Source organism: Ovis aries, chromosome 7 (assembly GCF_016772045.2).
Source record: "Ovis aries strain OAR_USU_Benz2616 breed Rambouillet chromosome 7, ARS-UI_Ramb_v3.0, whole genome shotgun sequence".
Taxonomy (NCBI): domain Eukaryota; kingdom Metazoa; phylum Chordata; class Mammalia; order Artiodactyla; family Bovidae; genus Ovis; species Ovis aries.
Genome location: NC_056060.1, coordinates 90,580,147 through 90,601,476, shown reverse-complemented (window position 1 = coordinate 90,601,476; position 21,330 = coordinate 90,580,147). Strand labels below are relative to the sequence as shown.

The 21,330-nt window shown below is 40.8% G+C and overlaps 1 protein-coding gene across 1 annotated transcript in view; it reads right to left on the bottom strand.

Moving 5' to 3' along the window:
• The window catches only part of TSHR (thyroid stimulating hormone receptor), a 171,503-nt gene that overhangs the window by 8,656 nt on the left and 141,517 nt on the right, over positions 1-21,330 (bottom strand).

Here is a 21,330-nt window from a genome sequence, read left to right as displayed (position 1 = left end):
CCAGGAGCAATGACCCCTCCAGGAACTCATTAGGCATCTGGGAATGAGGAATGTATTCCCTTATTTGTCTGAGTGTCTGCAGTGAGCATGTCCCAGGCAGTGAGCGTGTCCCAGGTAGCTTCGAGTTGGGTCCTGATGGGGCTGAATTGGGAGGGTGTTTTTGGAAACTGTGTATAAACTTTGTGATGAAACATCTGTAACATATAGTACTTGGCATATCGTAGGTGTTCGATGTTAACACCCTCTTTGCCACAACCTGGAGTTTATTTAAGCTCAAGTCAGAAGCAAGGGACCTAGCAAATACAGTTCCAGTCCAGATCTTGACTTATATATTCAGCAACTCATTTGACATTTCCACTTGGGTTTTTCACAGGCATCTCCAACGGAACAGATCCATCCTGAACTTAGCTTCAGATACCCCATCCCCATGCCAACCTGCTGCTCCTCTATTTAAACTGGCAGAAACCAGGGATCTGAACTCTAGAAAAGCTGGAATCCATGTATCTGCATCTCTCATGGGAGCTGTCTGGTTCAAGCTAATAGCATCTTTTGCTCCTATAGCGGTCTTCTCAGTTACTTGCCTCCAATTCACTTTCCGCACAGCAGCCAGGGTAGTCGTCACATATGAGTGAAGCAAGGTCACGCTCCTGCTCAAAACCTTGCAATGACTTCCTAACATACCGTGAATCACATCTACCCTTCCTCCCATGCTTGCCAGCGCCCTGCAGATCCACGGCCTTTCTCTCCTCTTCAACTTCGTCTCAAGGGCCAAAGCCATTTGCAGCCCAAACTAGATCCACTTAATACTAGAATCAATCTGGAGCCATCTCCCTCCCCATGGGCAGGAGCCACTCGACGTCTCTCTAAGCATCCATTAAGCCCACTGCTCCGAGAGTGCCCTGAGATGCTGCGCTCCTTTAGCCTGCTCCTTCACACCTGCTCCTTCAGCCCTTCCAGAGTTAAGCAAGGGGAACAACTGTGGCCCCTCACCATTTGAGAAACAGTTTCAGCTCCCCTGCAGATATCTAGAGATCACAGGGAGGAAGGGAGGAGCTCCTTACACTTCTCAATGGACGCAGCATTGCCTCTCCTCTTAAGATGATAGAATGATTCTTCCCTTTAAGCCTACTGGCATTTCTTTATTTCCTGCCTACCAACTACCATCTTCCAGGGCTTGCATCCTTGTGGATTCTCTCTTGTCCTTGCTCAATATTCATGCCACATACATACGCTATCATGTATATACATTCCTGTGAAAAAGATAGCTACTGGGGACCACTATAAAGCATAGGGAGCTCAGCTTGGTGCTCTGTGATGACCTGGAGGGGTGGGAGAGTTTGAAGGCGGGAGGAGAAGGGGATGACAGAGGGTGAGATGGTTGGATGGCATCACTGACTCAGTGGACATGAGTTTGAGTAAACTCCGGGAGTTGGTGATGGACAGAGAGGCCTGGCGTGCTGCAGTCATTGGAGTCACAGAGTGACTCAGTGACTGAACTGAACTGAACTGAGGAGGGGTGGGAGAGAGTCCAGGAAGAAGGGGATATATGTATGTGTGTATATATATATGTGTGTATATATATATATATATGTATGTATATATATGTATATATATGTATATATATATGTATGTATATATATACACACACACACACACACACACAAACATGAAAGCCTTTTTAGGCATTATGTCCAATTTACAAATTATGGCAGAAGTAGTGAAAGATGTGACTATGTAAAGTTATATACTATGTTCCATAAAATACTGCACAGTATAGCATCAAATAATTTAAAAAGGAACATAAATGGAAAAAAAAATATTCATGCCAAGAATATTTACAGTAAAATGCAATTGAGCTAGAGCCCAAATCAGATGTCAGGTCAGCTGTTTATATGTCTGCAGAGTATCATGGTTCTTATCACTGCCACTTTAGTTTAGATTTGAATTACATTTCAGCAGAGTTTTGCATAAACTTCCCAACTCATCTCCCAGAAAGTGTCTACTAACCCTGCCTTCAGACTTAGGAGAGGATGTTCTTTCTAAAACTTGAATCTCATCTTGTTGCTTTCCAGCCTGAAACCCATGGCCTACAGATTGAAGTTCAAGCTTCTCTCAGTCTCTGCCCTCTCCAGTGGGAGTCTCTTCCTGAATCCACATGGCTTGGGGATCTTAGTTGCCCAACTAGGGATTGAACCCGCACCCTTGGAAGTGAACAGGCAGAGTCCTGACCACTGGACAGCCAGATAATTCTCTTTAGTATTTTTTCAAGTAATATCTTAGAAAAGTGATATATGTAAGATATTTTCTTTTTTTTTTTATTTTAGTTTTTTATTTTTTAAATTTTAAAATCTTTAATTCTTACATGCATTCCCAAACATGAACACCCCTCCCATTTTCTGAATCCTGTATGACTAAAAAATGACCTTTTCCCCCCACTCTTAACGAATGTGGGGGAAAGTATCAACTGATACTTCACCTGGCTATAAATTTTAGATTGCAAATCACTTTCCTTTAAAATTCTTAAGTCTTTACTTTATTGAATTCCAGTACCCAGTGTCCCTTTTGGCTAAATACGATGCCATTCATATTTTTATTCTTTGGTCATTGACATGTTTTTACTCTCTGATAGCTTTCATAGCCTTCTTTTCTCTCTCAGCTTTATTGAAATATAATTGACGTATAACATATTAAGTTTAAAGTGTACAACATGATTTGAGATATGTATACATTGTGAAATGATTATATGGCCTTCTCTGCCCTGGTGTGAGAGTTCATGAAAGTGTGCCTTGATACAGATATAGATATATTTTCATTTATTGTATTGGACCCTGGGGTGGAGGGGGTCCCTTCAGTTGGAGACCTGTGCTGTTCACCTGTTTGACAATATTTGGCATTGTTCCCAGGGTAGCTTGTGCCTCTCATTTCCTTTGTTTCTTCCCTGGAATTCCTGGCAAGTGGAAAAGGGCTATCCTGGAACCCCTAGACATTTTCTTATAATTTTCTCGTACTATTTTTATTGAATCTTTTGGTAAAATTCCTTGACTATATATATCTTCTATGTCTTCTATTGAATTTTTAAAATTAATTAATTTATAAAGTGTACAGCTTTACTGAGGTAATAATTGACCAATAAAAATAATATATATTTATGGCATACAAAGTGATGTTTTGATATGTGTATACATTGTGAAATGATTACCACAATCAAGCTAATTAACATATCCATCACCTTACATAGATGTAATTTTGTGTGTGTGGTGAGAACACTTTATATCTACTCTCTGAGCAAATTTCAAATATGCAATATAGTATTATTAACTATAGTCATCATGTGAAATACTAGGCTGGGTGAATCACACGATAGAATCAAGATTGCAGGAGAAATGACAACAACCTCAGATATGCAGATAATACCACTCTGATGGCAGACAATGAAGAGGAACTAAAGAGCCTCTTGATGAGAGTCAAGGAGGAGAGTGAAAAAGCTGGCTTGAAACTCAACATTCAAAAAACTAAGATCATGGCATCTGATCCCATCATTTCATGGCAAATAGAAGGGGAAAAAGTGGAAAGAGTGAAAGATTTTTTTTCTTGGGCTTTAAAATCACTGTGGATGGTGACTGTAGCCATGAAATTTAAAAATGCTTACTTCTTGGAAGGAAAGCTATGACAAACCTAGACAGTATATTAAAAAGCAGAGACATCATTTTGCCAACAAAGGTCCATATAAAGGTCCAAAAAAGCTATAGTTTTTCCAGTAGTTGTGTAGGGATGTGAGAGTTGGACCATAAAGAAGGCTGAGCACCAAAGAATTGATGCTTTCAAATTGTGGTGCTGGACAAGACTCTTGAGAGTCCCTTGGACTGCAAGGAGATCAAACCAGTCAATTCTAAAAAAAGCCAACCCTGAATATTCTTTGGAAGGACTGTTGCTGAAGCAGAAGCTCCAATACTTTGGCCACCTGATGTGAAGAGTCAACTCATTAGAAAAGACCCTGATGCTGGGAAAGATTGAAGGCAAAAGGAGGAGGGGGTGGCAGAGGATGAGATGGTTGGACGGCATCTCAACTCTATGGACATGAATTTGAGCAAACTCCAGGAGACAGTGGAGGACAGAGGATCCTTGCATGTTACAGTCCTTTGAGTCAAAAAGAGTCAGACGCAATTTAGGGAGTGAACAATAAACAAGGCTGTGCCTGAGACTGTCAGAAGTTAGACTCTGTAATGGAAACTTTGTACCTTTTGACCAACATTTTCTTATTTTCCTATCCCCCAGCCCCTGGCAACCACCGTTTTACTCTGTTACTATGAATTCCGCTTTTTTAGATTCCACAGGTAAGACAGATTATGTGGTATCTGTCTTTCTGTGCCTGGCTTTGAAGATTTTAATTTTAGCTTGACAAGACCTGGGACTCTGCTGGTTCTGTTTACTGTTATAGTTTTTGCATCCAGACTGGTGCTTAGAAGACAGAAGGCTCTGAATATATATTTGTCAAATACATTTTTAAAGTGCTTTCTTGTCTTGTCTTCCTTTTTTATAGCATGTTTGAGGAAGCACACGCAGCAGTCAGGAGCAGGGGTTTTAAATTCAGACTATCTGGATTTGCATTTTCATTTCCCCACTGACTAAACTTACTATCAGCCACTTAATTTTTTTGTCCCTCAGTTTCCTTGTCTTCTTGAGCAGTGGCTCACAGTGTGCTGTCAAGAAACATTAACTATCATTATCATTATCATTATAGGGATAAAACATCTTCTCCGATTAACCTCAGGTCACTAATTGTTGCTTTGTAAAATGTTCTTTTCTGTTTTCTGCATGCCTTTTGTTGCTCCAGGCTCATCCCTGCCTTTGACCCCCTCCTGCACATATATTTGTTTATCTTGGTTTCCATCTTTGAGGTTAGTAGCATTCTTTGACTGGTGTTCCTTGTTGTCATATTCATGCTTAAGACTGAGGCACTGAAAATCTGATCTCAGGAGCTTGTCTACCAGTAGACTTTGCTTTAGGGCAATTTTGTAGGGAACTGGCCATTCTGCTGTTGAGCCCTAACATGCCAGCATGGAGGTCTTTTTCGTTTTAGAGTTTTTCAGCTTCTTCAGAAAAGGTACTTCAAATCTCCAGCTTAGAGAGGAGGTACTTGGCAGCTGGTATTTTGCATAAATAGGGTAGAGGGTTACCATTTCCAGATTGTTGTTGTTTAGTTGCTCAGTCGTGTCCGACTCATTGTGACCCCATGGACTGTGGCCCACCAGGTAAATCTGTCCATGGAATTTTCCTGGCAAGAATACTGGAGTGGGTTGCTGTTTCCTCCTTCAAGGGATTTTCCCCACCCAGGGATCAATTGGCAGGTGGATTCTTTACCACTGAGCCACCTGGGAAACCCTCATTTCCAGACAGAGACGTAAAACTAGCCCTTTTGTTTTTAGCCCTATATGTCACTCTTGCTACGTCCATCCATCACCTCTAAATCCCTCCCCCCCCGCCACACCCTTCAGAGGTGCTGCAGGGTGAGACAGTTGCCTCTGAATGTGGCTTCCTGTGGGCATTTTAAGCTTTGCCCTCCTTCTTCTCTGCCTTCCCCCCAGAATTCTGTAGCTCTCTAGACCACCCATCTGTCCTCATCTGTCCTCTTTGTCCTTGTGGATTTCTGTATATTAAAATTTTCTTTCCCACGTTTCTTAAGGGGATCTCAAGAGGGAGAAAAAAAAAAAAAAGCTTCAGTTCAATGCATCATCACTGACTTTTAATCACTCTCCCATTTCACATGTAGAAATGAACAGGAGGTGAGAATGAATACATGTTGAGTGCTGAGCCACACTGGACAACCTCCAAATCTGGAGTTGATGGGGAAAGAGCCTTAGGCTGCAGAAATCCTCTAACTTACCAAGGCAGGGATCATTTTATTTGAAGCTGTATCTCTTCCCATTTGCCTACATTTTTATTTGACCACTTTGAACCCAGAATTTCCTAGCGGTGTACCTTTTCTCAAATAAACCCTTCAGGGTACAGTTAAAATTTATAAGTGTTGGTACTGGAGTGAGAAGGATATGGAGAGTAGCTATCAGCTGGCAAGAGACCTGAATTCCTTTGCAAACGCAGCCATGCGGAATGAAGTCTACAATCTGGAGGGCCTTGCTCTCCCTTGTCTGACTCTGGCACTTTTCACAAAGAGCTCATCGAGTGAGAGGCACTGAGCTTCAAGAGAATTTGTCTCTAGCCAGTATTTACTCACAAACAGCATGCAGCTAAGCCAAGCCTGGCAGACAGTTTGAAGTCTAATTGCCTAGGTCATGGGAACCTTCTCAAGTTAAGTGTCTAATGAAAGTAACAGGACCTGAGTTTGGAGGGAATGAATCCTGCAGGGTTATGTCCTGGGCAAGAATATCACCAAATGTTAATGATGCCAGGGGGAAAAAAAAAGGCAGCTGATATTTGATGTCACAGCAAGAACAAATTGCTTCTCATTAGCAATTATGTGTTCTAGCATTGCCAAACATTGGAACAATGTCCATTTTTTTGTGTGAGATATTTTATCATGATCAAATACACAGTTAACCTTTGATGAATTCAATTGCAAGTTAAATGAGCACTAACCAGCTCGCCAGTGTTTCAGCAGCAATTACAAGTCTCTTTTATGTCTGCTTGTAATGAACGTGGGCTTCTCTAAAGGTCAACATGTAGACACTGATTCATTATGAATGTGTAGTCACATCTGTAAATTGGTAGATGGAAATGCATCTAAGAGCAGAAAGAAGGTTAATTGGCTGTTTGAAAAGCAATTTAATTAATTGATTGATAACAAGTGCTTAAAGGCTCTAAGTTCAAGACAGTTCCGTTCAGTTCAGTTGCTCAGTCGTGTCTGACTCTTTGCGACCCCATGAATCGCAGCACGCCAGCCCTCCCTGTCCATCACCAACTCCCAGAGTTCACTCAGACTCAGTCCATCGAGTCAGTGATGTCATCCAGCCATCTCATCCTCTGTCGTTCCCTTCTCCTCCTGCCCCCAATCCCTCCCAGCATCAGAGTCTTTTCCAATGAGTCAACTCATCGCATGAGGTGGCCAAAGTATTGGAGTTTCAGCTTTAGCATCATTCCTTCTAAAGAAATCCCAGGGCTGATCTCCTCTAGAATGGACTGGTTGGATCTCCTTGCAGTCCAAGGGACTCTTAAGAGTCTTCTCCAACACCACAGTTCAAAAGCATCAATTCTTCAGTGCTCAGCCTTCTTCACAGTCCAACTCTCACATCCATACATGACCACAGGAAAAACCATAGCCTTGACTAGACGGACCTTAGTCGGCAAAGTAATGTCTCTGCTTTTGAATATGCTATCTGGGTTGGTCATAACTTTTCTTCCAAGGAGTAAGCGTCTTTTAATTTCATGGCTACAGTCACCATCTGCAGTGATTTTGGAGCCCCCCAAAATAAAGTCTGACACTGTTTCCACTGTTTCCTCATCTATTTCCCATGAAGTGATGGGACCGGATGCCATGATCTTTGTTTTCTGAATGTTGAGCTTTAAGCCAACTTTTTCACTCTCCTCTTTCACTTTCATCAAGAGGCTTTTAGTTCCTCTTCACTTTCTGCCATAAGGGTGGTGTCATCTGCATATCTGGGGTTATTGATATTTCTCCTGGCAATCTTGATTCCAGTTAGCCTGTCATTACTTGTTTGAAAGAATTTTAAAGTAGGATATGCATTTATTTAATAAGGATTGCTGGATTGTTTTCTATGTCTCAGGTAGAGCAGTAAACTAAGCATGCAGAAATTACCGTACTTCTCGTGCTTACATTCTAGTGGGGCGAGAAGAACAATTTTTTTTAAATAAAAGTAAAACACATAGTATGTTAGCTGATGATGATCAATACCATGGGGAAAAGCAACATAGAGTAGGGGAAGGGAAGAGTCCAGAGGTAGATCACAGTTAGAGATGGGAGAGGGTGTCAGGGAAGGCCTCACTGAGGAGCTGGTTGAGCAAAGGTCTGAAGGAGCTGAGGGAGAAAGCCACACTTATATCTGGGAAAGAGTATTCCAGGAAGAGAGACCAGTCAGTTCAAAGGCCCTGTGGCGACAGTGTACCTGGGTTGTTTAAACAAGCAGTGAGGCCAGTGTGGCTGGAGCTGAGACAGTGAGACGTGAGAGTGGGAAACATGTGAGAAGTCAGAGAAGGTACGGGGAGCAGATCACATGTGCCTTGTAGACAATCCAAGGGAGTTTGTCTTCTCATTAGAGAGAGAGCAAAAGCCTTCAGAGGGATGGTATAGTCTGACTTACCTTAAAAGGATCAAACTGACTACTGCTTTGAAAGTAAACCAAAGGGAGCAAAGGATGGAAACAAGAAGACCATCAATAGACGGGATGGTTCTTGGACCAGAGCGGTAGCCGTGGAGATGCTGAGAGTGGTTGGAGTTTAAAGGTAGAACCAATGGGATTTTCTGATAGATTTGGATATGGAGTATGAGAGAAAGGTCAAGAATGATTCTATGACTAATGGTCTGCAGCTGGAAGAATGGAAGTGCCACTTCCCGAGATGAGGAAAGCTGCAGGTGAGGCAGGTTTGGAGGAATGACCAACATCTAGTTTTCACAGGTCAAGTTTGAGATGCCTGTTAGACATCCAGGTGGCATGTCAAGTAGGCGGTGTGTTGTAAGTCTGGAATTTGGTGAAGCTGTTTGGATTGGTGATTTCTATTTAGGTATCACAGGCAGTATGCAAAGACATATGAGTGGATGAGATCACCAAGGATGTGGATAAAGAGATAGAAAGAAGGCCAAAGGTGGAGCCCTGGGGCACTCTGACAACAGGAGATCAGGAAGAAGAGGAAGGGCTAGAAAAAGAAACTCAGAAGGAGCAACCAGAGGTGTGGAGAGAAACCAAGGGAGGGTGGTGTCTTGGAAGCCAAAAGAACAAAGTATTATAAGGAAGATCAAGTCATCAACCGAGTCAAATGCTTCTGAGACATGAACTAAGAATTGGCCATTTGATTTAGCAACTGTGGAAGTCACTGGTGATCTTGAAAAGAGCAGTTGTGGTGGCATGGTGAAAACCTAACTGGAGTGAGCTTAACAGGCATTGGGGAGAGGATTTAGAATTCTAGCCAAGTTTTTAATGAGAAGATGGCAGAGGAATAGGACAGGGAGACCACTTTCTCCCCCACAAATTCATCAAAAGAACATTTCAACGCTGAGTAAATTCTACAAAACAACTTCTGAATGCTGGCAGAGGACATCAGGCACCCAGAAAAGCAGATCATTGTCTTCAAAAACAGATTTTTTAATCTTTGCTTTTTGGTATTTGTTGTCAATTTTGTACATTTAAAACCCAGTCTTCAGTACCCAATTTTACCTGAGAGTGAGATTACTGGCTTCACTACTCTCTCCTCCTTTGGACTCTCCTTTTTCTCCACCAGGTGTCTCTGCCTCCTCCCTCCCCCTTCTCTTCTCTACCCAACTCTGTGAATCTCTGTGTGTTCCAGACGGTGGAGAACACTTAAGGAACTGGTTACTGGCTGGATCTGTCTCTCTCCTTTTCATTTCCCTCTTTTATGCTCCTTACTACCTCTGTCTACTTCCTCCCTCTCCTCTTCCCTGTATAACTCCGTGAACATCTCTGAGCAGTCCAGACTGTGGAGCGCACATAAGGAAGTGATTACTGGCTAGCTTGCTCTCTCCTCTTTTGATTCCACCTCATCTCATTCCAGTCACCTCTAACTACCCCCTCCCTCTTCTCATCTCCATGTAACTCAGTGAACCTCTCTGGGTGTCCCTCAGTGTGGAGAAACTTTCCATCTTTAATCTAGATGTTTTATCATTGGTGCTGTATAGATGGAGAAGTCTTGAGGCTACTGTAAAAATAAAACTGAAAACCAGAAGCAGGAGGCTTAAGTCCAAATCCTGAGAACATCAGAGAACTCCTGAATCCAGGGAACATTAATTGATAGGAGCTCATCAAACACCTCCATACCTACACTGAAACCAAGCACCACCCAAGGGCCAACAAGTTCCAGAGCAAGACATACCATGCCAATTCTCCAGCAACACAGGAACACACCCCTGAGCTTTAATATACAGGCAGCTCAAAGTTACTCCAAAACCATAGGCATCTCATAACTCATTACTGGACACTTCATTGCACTCCAGAGAGAAGAAATCCAGCTCCACCCACCAGAACTCCGACACAAGCTTCCCTAACCAAGAAACCTTGACAAGCCACTGATACAACCCCACCCACAGCAAGGAAATTCCATAATAAAGAGAACTCCACAAATTCACAGAATACAGAAAGGCCACCCCAAACGCAGCAATATAACCAAGATGAAGAGACAGAGGAATACCCAGCAGGTAAAGGAACAGGAGAAATGCCCACCAAACCAAACAAAAGAGGAAGAGATAGGGAATCTACCTGAGAAAGAATTCCGAGTAATGACAGTGAAAATGATCCAAATTCTTGAAATCAAAATGGAATCACAGATAAATAGCCTGGAGAAGATGCGAGAAAGGTTTAACAAGGACCTAGAAGAAATAAAAAAGTCAATATATAATGAATAATGCAATAAATGAGATCAGAAACACTCTGGAGGCAACAAATAGTAGAATATCGGAGGCAGAATATAGGATTAGTGAAATAGAAGATAGAATGGTAGAAATAAATGAATCAGAGAGGAAAAAATAAAAACAAATTAAAAGAAATGAGGACAATCTCAGAGACCTCCAGGACAATATGAAACGCTCCAACATTTGAATTATAGGAGTCCCAGAAGAAGAAGACAAAAAGAAAGACCATGAGAAAATACTTGAGATAATAGTTGAAAACTTCCCTAAAATGGGGAAGGAAATAATCACCCAAGTCCAAGAAACCCAGAGAGTTCCAAATAGGATAAACCCAAGGCAAAACACCCCAAGACACATATTAATCAAATTAACAAAGATCAAACACAAAGAACAAATATTAAAAGCAGCAAGGGAAAAACAACAAATAACACACAAGGGGATTCCCATAAGGATAACTGCAGATCTTTCAATAGAAATGCTTCAGGCCAGGAGGGAATGGCAAGACATACTTAAAGTGTTGAAAGAAAATAACCTACAGCCAAGATTACTGTACCCAGCAAGGATCTCATTCAAATACTAAGGAGAAATCAAAAGCTTTACAGACAAGCAAAAGCTGAGAGAATTCAGCACCACCAAACCAGCTCTCCAACAAATGCTAAAGGATATTCTCTAGACAGGAAACACAAAGAGGGCGTATAAACCCAAACCCAAAACAATAAAGTAAATGGTAATGGGATCATGCTTATCAATAATTACCTTAAACGTAAATGGGTTGAATGCCCCAACCAAAAGGCAAAGACTGGCTGAATGGATACAAAAACAAGACCCCTATATATGCTGCCTACAAGAGACCCACCTCAAAACAAGGGACACATATAGACTGAAAGTGAAGGGCTGGAAAAGATATTCCACACAAATAGAGACCAAAAGAAAGCAGGAGTAGCAATACTCGTAGCCGATAAAATAGACTTTAAAACAAAGGCTGTGAAAAGAGACAAAGAAGGCCACTACATAATAAGCAAAGGATCAATCCAAGAAGAAGATATAACAATTATAAATATATATGCACCCAGCATAGGAGCACCACAATATGTAAGACAAATGCTAACAAGTATGAAAGGGGAAATTAACAATAACACAGTAATAGTGGGAGACTTTAATACCCCACTCACATCTGTGGACAGATCAACTAAACAGAAAATTAACAAAGAAATGCAAACTTTAAATGATACAATAGACCAGTTAGACCTAATTGATATCTATAGGACATTTCACCCCAAAACAACGAATTTCACCTTTTTCTCAAGTGCTCACGGAATCTTCTCCAGGATAGATCACATCCTGGGCCATAAATCTAACCTTGATAAGTTCAAAAAAATTGAAATCATTCCAAGCATCTTTTCTGACCATATGCATTAAGATTAGATCTCAATTACAGGAGAAAAACTACTAAAAATTCCAACATATGGAGGCTGAACAACACGCTTCTGAATAACCAACAAATCACAGAAGAAATCAAAAAAGAAATAAAAATATGCATAGAAACTAATGAAAATGAAAACACAACAACCCAAAACCTGTGGGACACTATAAAAGCAGTGCTAAGAGGAAAGTTCATAGCAATACAGGCATACCTCAAGAAACAGGAAAAAAGTCAAATAAATAACCTAACTCTACACCTAAAGCAACTAGAAAAGGAAGAAATGGAGAACCCCAGAGTTAGTAGAAGGAAAGAAATCTTAAAAATTAGGGCAGAAATAAATGCAAAAGAAACAAAAGAGACCATAGCAAAAATCAACAAAGCCAAAAGCTGGTTCTTTGAAAGGATAAATAAAATTGACAAACTATTAGCCACACTCATCAAGAAACAAAGGGAGAAAAATCAAATCAATAAAATTAGAAATGAAAATGGAGAGATCACAACAAACAACACAGAAATACAAAGGATCATAAGAGACTACTATCAGCAATTATATGCCAATAAAATGAACAATGTGGAAGAAATGGACAAATTCTTAGAAAAGTACAACTTTCCAAAACTGAACCAGGGAGAAATAGAAAATCTCAACAGACCCATCACAAGCTCAGAAATTGAAACTGTAATCAGAAATCTTCCAGCAAACAAAAGCCCAGGTCCAGATGGCTTCACAGATGAATTCTGCCAAAAATTTAGAGAAGAGCTAACACCTATCCTACTCAAACTCTTCCAGAAAATTGCAGAGGAAGGTAAACTTCCAAACTCATTCTATGAGGCCACCATCACCCTAATACCAAAACCTGACAAAGATGCCACAAAAAAAGAAAACTACAGGCCAATATCACTGATGAACATAGATGCAAAAATCCTCAACAAAATCCTAGAAATCAGAATCCAACAACACATTAAAAAGATCATACACCATGACCAAGTGGGCTTTATCCCAGGGATGCAAGGATTCTTCAATATCCGCAAATCAATCAATGTAATTCACCACATTAACAAATTGAAAAATAAAAACCATATGATTATCTCAATAGATGCAGAGAAGGCCTTTGACAAAATTCAACATCCGTTAATGATTAAAACTCTCCAGAAAGCAGGAATAGAAGGAACAAACCTCAACATAATAAAAGCTATATATGACAAACCCACAGCAAACATTATCCTCAATGGTGAAAAATTGAAAGCATTTCCCCTAAAGTCAGGAACAAGACAAGGGTGCCCACTTTCACCGCTACTATTCAACATAGTTCTGGAAGTTTTGGCCACAGCAATCAGAGCAGAAAAAGAAATAAAAGCAATCCAAATTGGAAAAGAAGAAGTAAAACTCTCACTATTTGCAGATGACATGATCCTCTACATAGAAAACCCTAAAGACTCCACCAGAAAATTACTAGAGCTAATCAATGAATATAGTAAAGTTGCAGGATATAAAATCAACACACAGAAATCCCTTGCATTCCTATACCCTAATAATGAGAAAGTAGAAAAAGAAATTAAGGAAACAATTCCATTCACCATTGCAACGAAAAGAATAAAATACTTAGGAATATATCTACCTAAAGAAACCAAAGACCTATATATAGAAAATTATAAAACACTGATGAAAGAAATCAAAGTGAAAGTGAAGTCGCTCAGTCATGTCTGACTCTTTGTGACCCCACGGACTGTAGCCTATCAGGCTCCTCCGTCCATGGGATTTTCCAGGCAAGACTGCTAGAGTGGATTGCCATTTCCTTCTCCAGGGGAACTTCCTGACCCAGGAATCAAACCCGGGTCTCCCACATTGCAGGCAGATGCTTTACCGTCTGAGCCACCAGGGAAGCGGACACTAATAGATGGAGAAATATACCATGTTCATGGATCGGAAGAATCAATATAGTGAAAATGAGTATACTACCCAAAGCAATCTACAGATTCAATGCAATCCCTATCAAGCTTCCAGCGGTATTTTTCACAGAGCTAGAACAAATAATTTCACAATTTGTATGGAAATACAAAAAAACTCGAATAGCCAAAGCCATCTTGAGAAAGAAGAATGGAACTGGAGGAATCAACCTGCCTGACTTCAGGCTCTACTACAAAGCCACAGTCATCAAGACAGTATGGTACTGGCACAAAGACAGAAATATAGATCAATGGAACAAAATAGAAAGCCCAGAGATAAATCCACACACATATGGACACCTTATCTTCGACAAAGGAGGCAAGAATATACAATGGAGTAAAACAATCTCTTTAACAAGTGGTACTGGGAAAACAGGTCAACCACTTGTAAAAGAATGAGACTAGATCACTTTCTAACACCACCCACAAAAATAAACTAAAAATGGATTAAAGATCTAAATGTAAGACCAGAAACTATAAACCTCCTAGAGGAGAACATAGGCAAAACACTCTCCGACATAAATCACAGCAGGATCCTCTATGATCCACCTCCCAGAATACTGGAAATAAAAGCAAAAATAAACAAATGGGATCTAATTAAAATTAAAAGCTTCTGCACAACAAAGGAAACTATAAGCAAGGTGAAAAGATAGCCTTTGGAATGGGAGAAAGTAATAGCAAATGAAGCAACTGACAAACAACTGATCTCAAAAATATACAAGCAACTTATGCAGCTCAATTCCAGAAAAATAAATGACCCAATCAAAAAATGGGCCAAAGAACTAAATAGTCATTTCTCCAAAGAAGACATATGGATGGCTAACAAACACATGAAAAGATGCTCAACATCACTCATTATCAGAGAAATGCAAATCAAAACCACAATGAGGTACCATTTCACACCAGTCAGAATGGCTGCGATCCAAAAGTCTACAAGCAGTAAATGCTGGAGAGGGTGTGGAGAAAAGGGAACCCTCTTACACTGTTGGTGGGAATGCAAACTAATACAGCCACTATGGAGAACAGTGTGGAGATTCCTTTAAAAATTGCAAATAGAACTGCCTTATGACCCAGCAATCCCACTGCTGGGCATACACACCGAGGAAACCAGAATTGAAAGAGACACATGTACCCCAATGTTCATCGCAGCACTGTTTATAATAGCCAGTACATGGAAACAACCTAGATGTCCATCAGCAGATGAATGGATAAGAAAGCTGTGGTACATATACACAATGGAGTATTACTCAGCCATTAGAAAGAATACATTTGAATCAGTTCTAATGAGGTGAATGAAACTGGAGCCAATTATACTGAGTGAAGTAAGCCAGAAAGAAAAACACCAATACAGTATACTAACACATATATATGGAATTTAGGAAGATGGCAATGACGACCCTGTATGCGAGACAGCAAAAGAGACACAGATGTTTAGAACAGACTTTTGGACTCTGTAGGAGAGGGAGAGGGTGGGATGATTTGGGAGAATGGCATTGAAACACATATAATATCATGTAAGAAATGAATCGCCAGTCTATGTTCCATACGGGATACAGGATGCTTGGGGCTGGTGCATGGTGATGATCCAGAGAGATGATATGGGGTGGGAGGTGGGAGGGGGTTCAGGATTGGGAACTCATGTACACCCGTGGCTGATTCATATCAGTGTATGGCAAAACCAATACAGTATTGTAAAGCAAAATAAAGTAAAAATAAAAAAATAAATAAAAATAGAATTCTAGCCAACTCTTTTGCCACATCTTGCTACAAAAGGACACAGAATTAGACATAAACTTGAAGGACATTTTAAAATTATAAGTGTTTCAATATATAACCCTAAAAGATAAAGTATCTTTTAAAAATTAAAAAAAAACCCTAAATATAATAATAACTCTTTAAAGTCACCAAATAATCAGTGTTCCAAAAGAGGCAAGGCAGTTGTCTCACTGGAGTCAGGATCCGTATTCATTTAAGAACTGCAGCTGACTGATATGTCTCTCAGATATCCTTTAATCCATAGGCTCAAGAAATATTGTTTTATGATGGGAGAAACAATAGCATGTTTAAATGTTGATGGGAGATAATCCAATAAAGAGGAAAATATAGATGCTATTGGACAGAAGGGCAAGGATTGCTGAAGCAATGCCCTTGGATTGCTGAGAGGGCATGGGGCCCAAGATAAAAAGGTGACTTAAAATTCAGGAGAGGAGACAGAGGATGTGGACATAGATGCAGGAAGATGGGTACCTGTGGGACCATGAGGAATTCTCTTCTGCTTGATTTGATTTTAGATGAAATGGAAGTCAAGGTGATCACGTGAGCATGAGAATGAGAGAGAAGGACTAGAGAATGGAGGAGAGAGGAGGAGGCCTGGCGTGTTTATCTGAGAGAGAGGGAGAGTAACTTGGGAAATGGGATGTTATTGCTGTATAGCACTTAGGGTTTACTTGGGGTGAATGATTTAAAGTGAAACTGCTTGCCAAGCTCACCTGCAAAAGTCCAGCCCATAGTAGGTGGGTAATTGGATTTAACCATGGTAGAGTTTTTCTAGGCAAGGATGATAGAGAGAGGGTCAAGGTAGTTGGTTATGAATACAAGTCACTGCTTATAATGATAGATGATGGAAACTAATCTTCATAAGAAAGAAATGAAGATATGAGAGAAGTGAAAGACAGTGAGATATTAATAATGGACTTGAGAAATAGAGTATTTCCTGCCATGGTGGTGGTTTAGTCACTAAGTCATGTCTGACTCTTGTGACCCCATGGTCTGTAGCCCACCAGGCTTGTCTGTCCATGGGATTTTCCAGGCAAGAATACTGAAGTGGGTTGCCATTTCCTTCTCCAGGGGATCTTCTGGACCCAGGAATCAAACCTGGGTCTCCTGCATTGCAGGCGGACTCTTTACTGACTGAGCTGACAGAAGCTGTTTCCTGCCATATCAATAAACAAAGGATGTCACATGCATGCATGTGATAAGTCACTTCAGTCGTGTCCGATTCTTTGAGACCGCATGGACTGCAGCCCACCAGGCTCCTCTGTCCAGGGGACCCTCCAGGAAAGAATAGGAAGTGGGTTGTCATGCTCTCCTCCAGGGGCTCTTCCTGACCCAGGGATCAAACCTATGTCTCTTACATCTCCTGCACTGGCAGGTAGGTTCTTTACCACTAGTGCCACCAGGGAAGCCCATAGGGTGTCACAGTCATCAGCAGTTGCAGCCACCATGAATGGTGAGCTGGTAGACCCTGAGCAATCACAGAAAGGAAGAATACCTGCCATCCAGCAGCCATCAGACTGCAGCCACTCCCCACAGTGAGCCCTGAGGAGACCTGGAATGTGAAAATGCAGGACACTGGCCCCAGACAGCTGAGGTGCATGTCAAAGGAGTGATTTCAGTGAGTCCGGACTTGCATCTTTCCACCCATAGAAAAGCACTAAATTCCTTAACTTGACATGTCTAATTTCCTTAATTAACAGTGATCTTTGGTGTACCGAAAGTTGGTATTCCCGACTACCTACCCTTTGTTGCAAAACTCTATATAATTTCCGTACACTGCATCATGTTGTCGTACTTGCTGTTGTGGACCTGGATTCTGAGGGCCCCAGGATGCCTCATGATGATCCATCTCTCCTCCTCTCTTTAACCTGACCTCGGATGAGCCTGGGGTCATGGAGGACTGTTTTCTTAGCACAGATCAGGTAACCACTTGGATTCACATGAACTGTGAAAGCTGCATTCCTCTTCAAGCAGCGTCCAGGACTCAGGAAGGACCAGCACAGGCAATAGAACCTGAGGAGAACCAGCGATGGATGAAGGATGCTGAAAAGCAGATGCTTAGAGAGAATTAATGTGAAACAAGGGTTACCTAAATGCTTCTAGGGGTCCTTACTAGGAAGAGGGCAGTATAGAGGCAGAGTGGGGTGCTTGAATGTTGGCCAAGTTTTTCTGCATCACCTCCAAGATGGCATAGGAAAATTGAAGATCTACAGCTGAATAAAGATGAACACTCAAGCTTCAAGATACAAAAGACAGGTGTCTAATATGCAGTTGTCTGGGGATGCTGTCTTCTAGGTTGCAGTCCTCATTTTGCCCCAGATAAAACTTAACTTGAAACTCACATGTTGTGAAAAACTGTTTTTCAACAGACTGTAGCTCCTAATCAGACCAAAGAATTGAAGGAATGACTGTATGAGGAAACACATGGAAAGACAGCAGGATGTTTGAGACTGAGACTGTGAGGGCTTGGAATCTTTGGTAATGACAGGCCTATGGCCACAGAAGGGGAGTAGAGAGGCAGAGTGGTAAACACGTTTACTGGAGTGACCAAGTGACTCGCTCAGAGGCCAAGGCATAGGAAAGAAGATCTGCATGGATACTTGATCTACATCAGCAATTACAAGAGAAGGAGGATAGAGGAATCAGTGCATCAGGAGTTGAGATCCTCAAGCAGTGAAGAGATAGGATGACTCTGGAGTTCACCAGTAACAACAAAAAAGATATCTGGGTGGTAATGGCTGAGGGCATAAGAATCAAGGTAGGGTTGGAGCTGGATGTAGTCTGGTACTTAGTCACTGAAATTCTAGAGGAGAAGTCAAGGAAGGGTGAGGGGACAGGCTCTTGGCTAATATCTCCATTATCTGGAAGACAGTTTTAAGTTATAACCATAGGTCTGTATGTGCATTTTCGTGAAGCACTTATGTTTATTGTGGACAAGGCTCATTAGTTGGCAACATCTAGGGTTTTTAGATGTCCTGAGGTAACAATGTATCATAAAAAGTACAAGTAATGAATTATCCAATTTGTAAATACCTTTGTTATCATTGATTTTTTTAAAAAGGCAAAAAAATAAAAATAAAAAAGGCAGCATGTTGGACCTGGAATTATTAAATCATCACTGAGAAATGTATGTCAGGACTTGTTCGTTTAAGTTGGCAGCTGAGGGGCAGAAGGAAGTATAGAGGGAGGGCTGTATGTGGATGTGCTCATATTTATACCCTGATGATAACCACTGGTGTAAGGGCATCTCCTGGCTGTGCCACAGGAATGCATAGTTAAATAATTAATTCAGCAGAAGCATTCCTCCTTTCTAATACTTCATAGTTTGGATTGGACAATGAATCCTCTTAGAAGCATTATCCTTTGTGTACTCTGTTGCTTTATGTCTCATTTTTAATTGAACATTAAGGGAATGTAGTATTTTAATCATACTTATGCCAATATGTTTATCTAGAGGCCTATTGCCATTTTTTATCTTTGAAATTTTTGTCGCCAAGAAAGGCAAAATTATGTTTTTTCCTTCCAGATTGAGTCAGTGTAATGTATTCTTGGTTATCAAAACACTCATAGCTTTGGGATTTTGAAATGGTAAATATTCATGATGTGTGAAACAGCATGATCCATAACTGTATGATCTTAATTACATATAAATGGATGCTCAGTTGTGAAAATACACAAATGAGACCTAGAAGGCCATGTCAAATGGTAAACTGCTTGTGACTATGAATGACTTTGTTTTTTGCTTCTTGTGTTTTTTGCTTTCCTATTACGTACATGTTAACTGTTAAGAAATGTTACCTTAAAAACCTTATGAAAAAGAAAGAATCAAGGTTGAGGATAGATTTTTAAGGAGGAGGAGAAATAATGGTCCAAAGCACAGGGAGGAAGGAGGGCACCTGTTCAACTTCACTTAAAATACATATATATTTTTTGTTTGTTTATTTGTTTGCTTGGTTTTGGCTGCATTGGATCTTAGGTGAGGCACGTGGGATCTTTGTTGCATCATGCGGGATCTTTCCCAGCCAGTGTGCGCCCTTCATGCAGGCTTCTGTCTAGTTGTGCAAGGGCTTGGTTGCCCTGTGGCATGTGGGAATCTTAGTTCCCTGACCAAGGATTGAACCTGCGTCCCTTGTATTGGAAGGCAAATTCTTAACCACTGGACCACCAGGGAAGTCCCAACTTCATTTTATATAAACTGTTTATGTTTCTATAACATGAGTCAATAATTAGCAAATTTTAAAATTAGATATTCTACTCTAAGGATCCTTCCAAGCTGCCATTGCCCACAAGTAAATGCTTTTCATTTTTTCACGTGTGGATTGACTTGCAACGAGAATTTGCAAGTTGTTCACGTGCACTACTTCGCTGCTGCGCTTGTTCATCTTCAGAAAATGAAGATTTTTCTCATTTTCAATTCAGAAAAATAAAAGCATTCTTCCTGGAACTTTAATGCCAAGACAAACAACCCAGGAACAGAAATGTACAATGATTCTTGCCCCATCTATTGCTTTGGTTCAAAATTATCAATTATCTATCCAATATTTAAGAATTTTCCACTATGTGTCTTTCCGTGGGGAAAGACAGACAAAAATCCCTCCTCCCATTGCATTTATATACTAGTGGAGGGAGAAAGAGAGTAAACAAGTCAGCAGACATCTAAGATGTCTAGAAGTTTGGGTGGTGCTAAGTATCACGAAGAAAAAGAAAGCGGGAAACTGGGATGAAGGGTGATGGGCAGCTTCAAATTTAAATAGATAATTCAGGGAAGACCTGAGAAGCTTACATTTAAGGAAAAACTTGAAGGAGGTGGAGGAACAAGCCCATGGATCTCCAGGGAAGGAGCCTCCTGGGTAGAGAAAACAGAGTGCATAACCCCCAAGGTGAGAACATGCCTGGGGGCGCCGGTTCAGTGTGGCTGGAGTGGAGTGTGAGGGAAGACATGGGACAAGGGATCAAAGATAATGACTCATAGGTGGGGGGGGGGGGCAAACAGCAAAAGGTCTCTGAGGACTTTGTGAGGATTTTTTTTTTTCCAAGTCAGATATTCAAGAACTGGAGGGTTTTAGGTAGAAATTTAAGAGGAGGGTGAAGTGAAGTTCGGAAATTACAACAGGCGCAGGAATAATCTTAAGTGAAAAGGGTTGATCTGATATTCTAGGAATTGATGATGCTTCTCCATTAGGGCTGGGTTTGCATCCTAACATCACCGATTACGGCCAGGTGACCTTGGGGACTCACCTGATTTCTCTGCACCTGAGTTATTGTTAAGTAGGGATAACGACATCTACTATTGAATAGTTAAAATGACTCAAGGTAAATAGACCATCTGTAAAGAACCTAGCACACAGCTGAAGCTCAAAACTGGCCCCTATTTATTAGGAAAATATGTGTCTAAAGATTTAGATGATCATAAATGACCAATCTTTTCTTAAAGTCTGCATACAAACAAAATTGCTTTGTAACTCAGATATCACTGTTATCTTCTTCTCCCTCTTGAGGTTGCATAATTACACTCCATTTAAGCCCTTGGCTTCCATGACCTAGGAAATCTCATGGAGTTAATTGTCTCAGCATTATAGATCCTGCGATGAAAAAACTACCTCCATATTGTAATACTTTGGCCACCTGATGTGAAAAG